This window comes from Nomascus leucogenys, chromosome 12 (genome assembly GCF_006542625.1).
Source record: "Nomascus leucogenys isolate Asia chromosome 12, Asia_NLE_v1, whole genome shotgun sequence".
In the NCBI taxonomy this organism is placed as follows: domain Eukaryota; kingdom Metazoa; phylum Chordata; class Mammalia; order Primates; family Hylobatidae; genus Nomascus; species Nomascus leucogenys.
Window position 1 is genome coordinate 83,753,971 of NC_044392.1, and position 5,922 is coordinate 83,759,892.

General features: G+C 47.2%; 1 long non-coding RNA gene across 1 annotated transcript; it reads right to left on the minus strand.

The window, feature by feature from the left end:
* Positions 1 to 1,732: 1,732 nt before the first annotated feature.
* LOC115837594 lies at positions 1,733 to 4,866 on the minus strand. The gene is made up of 2 exons (XR_004032590.1): positions 4,350 to 4,866; positions 1,733 to 2,405 (listed from the first exon to the last, which is right to left on the minus strand). It is a non-coding gene; the product is annotated as an uncharacterized LOC115837594 (long non-coding RNA).
* Positions 4,867 to 5,922: the final 1,056 nt, after the last annotated feature.

Genomic DNA, 5,922 nt, shown 5'->3' on the forward strand with positions numbered 1-5,922 from the left:
TGGGGGTGGGGGGTAGTGGCGGGTGTGGAGGGAGGACTACCACCCCCGGGTTTTGTAGCACAAGTGCCTAAGGGCCTGTCCTGGCTCCAGCCAACCATCTCTTATAGAGATAGCTGTAGTCACTGCCTTTGTTAGTAAGAGGGCATGTACCAGCCAGAACTGTCCCTAAACACACCACATTGTATCACAGCAAGATTAGGAGGAAGGAACCCAAATTTTACTATCATTGGCCCAGATGAAACTATATAAAACTTGAGAAATATAAAAGCTTAAAGAGGAAGAAAATGGGCCAGAGGCATCAAATCTAAACAAATATGGCTAAACATGTTGCAAGTAAGTATTGACTGAGGACAAGAGGTCCTCTGGTGTTGGTACATAGGCTGTCCCCTTGTTGTCTCATTGTTTATAACATTATCTATACTTCGATCTCAACATGACGTATTTAACCAAACTAAGCATCCCTGATAGGTGACTGATCCACAGCTAACTGATGCAGTGGGCAGCAAGGAGAACGGAGGTCTAGTCTTACCCTGCCTACAACCAAGAAGTAAGAGTATGGAGTGGTGAGCTCGGGCAAGTATATTAACTGCCCCAATTAACATGGAGACATGCTTGCCTTGCGTATGTTACAAGGCGATCACGAGATTAAAAATGAGATCAATTGGCAGGGCGTGGTGGCTCACACCTGTATTCCCAGCACTTTGTGGGGCCCAGGCAGGCAGATCACCTGAGGTCAGGAGGTTGAGACCAGCTTGGCCAACATGGTGAAACCCAGTTTCTACAAAAAATATAAAAAATTAGCCAGGTGTGGTGGTGGGCACCTGCAATCCCAGCTACTTGGGAGGCTGAGGCAGGATCACTTGAACCCAGGAGGTGGAGGTTACAGTGAGCCGAGATCACACCACTGCACTCCAGCCTGGGCAACAAGAGCAAAACTCCATCTAAAAAAAAAAAAAGAAAAACAGATCAATTGAGATGAGAGTAAGCTCTGTCCAAGTAAGGGACTCTGTGAGAGTGTGCATGAGTGTGTATTTGTGTGTCTCTTACTCTGTGGAAGCTATCCATACAGCAAGAATTTAGGAAGCAATTGAAAGAAGTTCTGCTCCAGAATAATTCATTTTCGGTCTAGACTAAATGTTGTCCTTCATTAGTTGAATACATGAATAATCTCTAAAGACCATCATGAGTGAAAGCCAGAATTTAGAGGACAGCTCAGGAGTCTTAATGGGTTTTGTGGCTCTCCTTACACGATAGAGAAGGTGGTTTAGATGCTAGCAAGGTGGACACACACCGTCTGGAGCTTGCAAACATCATGAATTTGTGCAATGCTCTGGTCTTCTCACCCTGGTTCAATTTCAGACATCAAACTTAAGAGCTCAAAAGATAAATATTTTGAATTTATTTCAATATTATGATTTGTAATATTCCACTTTTATTAACATCTTTCAAGTATTAAATTGTAGTATTTTTCCCCCTCAGTGCCTCCAGTCTTGGGTTTGAATCTTTTGGAAGTCAACATTCACTTGTGTTCCATCATCAAAGCTGGTAATCAACTGTATTACTGGAAGCTAACTAGGGCTTTTTTTTTTTTTAATGCTACCCCCAAAAATTATTTTCTTTAAAAGGGTAAAAAAAGTAGTTTTAACAAGAACAAATTTGCTAGTAATTAGATGAACCAATCTTATGTCTTCCAGCACTTGGAAATGTGAAATTCACCAGAACTCTCACAGCATTAATTAAAATGAATTTATGTTTTTTTAATAAAATGCTTCATGTTTTAGCTCCTTTATTCTTCCACCAAATGTGATTATGTGGGGGCTGAAGGGAATTCAGGTTAATATGTTGACACACTTAACAATGCAGGGTCATGTTGCACAATACGCTTCACTGGTTTGGTTCAGTACACCCCCTGACAGGGCCTAATCATCCTCTGCCCTAAAGGCAGAGGGAAAGAGAGGATTTTAATTACTGCTCTGTATGCAAGTTTGCCAGCATTAAATTGAGACATAATTAGGCCTCTGAATTTTAATAATTGTCCTAGCTAATTGGGCAGACAAGTACGTTATACAGCATGCCGTGATTAGATAATTAGTATTTCCAAATGACAAAATTGAGCTCTTGATTACAAATTCTACATGAAGGAGGAAAAAGGTAGCAAGCAAATCTTTACAAGTCTATTAAGGGAGAGTTTAGCGATGTTGGTAATTTAAAGTCCATTAGGAAGCAACATTTCGCTCTCAGAGCTGGATGTCTGAGATAAGGGCCTCTGGCCTCCTCTGCCTCCTCCTCAGGGTGCTCTGTTTTCTCTGGGGTCTGCTGCATCCACCTTCCCCCATCAACCCCAAGCTTAGCAGCCATCATTGACCTTGGGTGAGGTCTGTTTCACTAAATGGCAGGTGGTAACTCTGAAGAAGAAATCACGAAGTGTAGGAAGGATAGAACAGAGAAGAGGTAATCTACCAAGGTGGGGAGGGGCTGTGTAAGTACCCAGTGTGGCTTTCTATTGCAAACAGCTGTTCTTTCAATCGTCTCCCAGAATTTACCACTCTCATTGTATCATCAGCTCCACTAAAATCTTTTTGGTGGAAAAAAATCTTAAAACCTTAAATTTCTGAAGTATTATATTATTGGGGTGAAGAGTGTGGGCATTGGAGACTGACTTGGATTTGAAGTCATCACTTACTAGGAAGGTGGTCTTGCATAAATTACTTAATCTTTCCAGGTCTCAGTTTTCTCTTTGGCAAAATAAAGAACCTTCTCCAATAAGATTGTTGAAATAATTAAATAAGATAATACACAAACAAATGGTCCCCAACTTAGAATGGTTTGACTTAGCATTTCTGTACTTTACAACTGTACAATGGTACAAAAGTTCCCTGATTTATGATGGGGTTATGTTCAAATAACCCCATCATAAATTGAAAATATTGTAAGTCAGAAATGTACTTTCAACTTAAGGTATTTTTAATCTACAATAGGTTTATCAGGACAATCCCATCATAAATTGAGGTGCACCTGTAGTTTAAAGCTCAGTGCCTGGCATGGAGTAAATGTTCAATAAATACTAGCTGTTAAATGCAAATTAAATCAATAATATTGGAAGGCACAAGGTGAAGTTGCTTGGTCTGGATCTTTGCTATGCCAGTCCTCAGATGAAGCAAGGTTCCCTATCCCCATTGCTTTCTGACAGAGGAATGTGGTACTTCATTTATGCTGGGAGGGTGGGGGTGAAAGCCCAATGGCAGCAGCTGCCTCCACAGCTCAAATGCCCAACCAGATTTCCTTTCTCTCCATTCTTCAAGGGTTGGCATTGCAGATAAGCCCTCCCATGCAAAAGTCATGGGGACACTTAACCTAAGAAGAATGTGGTATAAATTCTGCATCTTACCTTCACACCTTGTGATTCGCTCTGCATGAATGTCACTTTATTACTACAAAGGCATAATTCTAGCTGCTAAATTTTTTTCACAATCAATAACCAGTAGTCTAGGCTCTAAAGCTATGTTTTTCAGGCAAAAGGAATATCACTTGGATGCAAACTAGAACCTTTCTAAAAAATGATTGATTGGTAGTTCATGGCTGACTATCTGATCAAAGTTTGTAAGGGGAAAAACTCAGAAGTTCCAGATGTATATTTCTGGCCACTGAGAAGGAAAATAACAATGTATCCATGGCCTGGTCCAGTCAAAATAGCTACCAGGCTGAATCAGTATTTTTTTTTTTTTTTTTTTTTTTTGAGACAGAGTCTCATTCTGTCGCCCAGGCTGGAGTGCAGTGCAGTGGCATGATCTCAGCTCACTGCAACCTCCACCTCCCAGGCTCAAGAGATTCTCCTGCCCCAGCCTCCTGAATATCTGGGATCACAGGCACGCACCACCATGCCCGGCTAATCTTTTATATTTTTAGTAGAGACGGGGTTTCACCATGTTGACCAGGCTGGTCTTGAACCCCTGACCTCAAGTGATCCGCCGGCCTTGGCCTCCCAAAGTGCTGGGATTACAGGCGTGAGCCACGGCGCCTGCCCTAAATCGCCCTTTCTTATTACTTTCTTAGAACTTTGGGCTATCTCGTTTATGAATGATGGAAGAGTTCTGCTGAGGATTTCAATTCAGAAAGCAGGGTTCTCTCTGTGGGTAAACTTCATATCACCCAGACATAATTTCTACCGAACATCATCAATTAAATATCGAGAGAGGAGGTCAACACCTTGAGACCTGAGGAAGAAGAAGAAATACTTATGATTAAGTGTACGATGCAAACATTCTATTAGAAGCTTAGAAGCAAAGAGTAAGATACTATTTTCGTGGATACGAGGGAAGACAGAGAAAGACAGAGGGAGCGGCCCTTACGACTGATTTGTGTTTACACGATAAGGAAATCTCTCCTCTGGGGTCTCTCTGTAGTTCACAGGGACCCTGCTTCCAGGGGCACGCGTGGCGAAGAGAGTCCGTCCAGAGCTCCAGCCCTCACTGCACTTCCCAGGTGCCAAGACAAAACATCACCGGGTGGGGAGAGAACTGTCATGAGGATTATTCCCCCGTCACACAATGCTGAGCTTCTCTCCCTCTCTTTTTGAAGAAGTGCGTTTATGACTGATCGCTCAACACCTTGTTGGTTCTGATTGCAGAAAACACACCTTATAAATATATGATAACCATCCTGTAATAGAGAGTGTGACAATTTACTTAACAGTGCGTTTCGGGCTGCTAATTGATCGTTTCAGTCCAGGGACGATTTGGAATAAATTATAGCCATCAAAAGGATATCACAGCTCATTTTGGTGGAAGGGTTTCCACGTCGCTTCGTGTTCGTCTCCCGGAGAGAGCAGATTGCACCCGGCGGGCGTTGAGGAGCGGAGGGAGGGGGCAGGGGGGTGGGGAGGGAGCAGGGGGGCGGGGCCGGGGGCGGGGCAGCGTCTTCCGCGGCGGCTGCAGGTCCGCTGCCGGACGGTAGAGGCCTCCCTTCCGAGGAGGCGGTGCTGGGGCGGGCGCAGGACTGCAGGCTGGGGCTGCGCTCCCCGGCGCGAGCCCGCGCGTGGTTCCCAGCGAAGTCCCCGTGCGGCTGGGCCCAGCGTGAGTATTCTCCGCCCGCTGTCCTCCCCCTGCAGGCGGCAGCGCCCGTTTATTTGAGGTGAGAGTCTCCCTCGGGCAGAGGGCCCTGCTTGGGGCGGGGGTGCTTGCGTGCGCGGGGTTGCACCTCCTGCCCGAGGCTTCCCCTCAGCGGGGCTGCTCCGCAGGGCAGACGCGGTGACCCAGGGCGCTGCGTTCTGCGCTCCTGGAGCTGGGGGTAGCGAGGCGTGGAGGCGCCGTGGCCCCGTTGGGGGCTTTGTGTGCACTTGGGGCTCGTGACTCGGATACTTCTGGTTCTCACGCTGCAGTCGGGGAGGAGGCTAGTGGAGAGACCCAGTCTGGAGGGAGCTGTGCCCGCCGCAAACCCCAGGAGAGGGCGTGGAGAGGGCCGGCCCGCCGGGACGGCGCAGCCAGGCGATGCCGGGGTCGCCCGGGGGTCGCGAGGGCAGCGGGTGACGCGCTGTGGAGCGCGGCGAGAACGACGGTCCCTGACCCCGGAGCGCTCGCCAAGGCCACGCCGAGGTGGCTGGACCCTGCCCCTCCCCGCTGCCGGCCTGGGCCCCAGCCTGCCTCAGAGACTTCGATTTCAGTTCCTAGCAAAAGTTTGTGCCATTGTGTGGTGGTCGTGGAGGAGGGAGACCCAGGCGCCTGTCTATCGCTGGATGGGATTGGAATTTGAAGAAAAAATGTCCCTACTCCTGTTGCGGGTTCTTGCGTATCTGGCCGCCTCCAGTCCCGCCCACGAGACCTCCAGCTTTCATTCTCTTCCTAAATTAAAGCCCCAGGACTGAGGCCCTTCACGCATGGCGTAGCCTCCATCCCCGGTGCCCAAAGCCGGCCATCGCACGGCGGT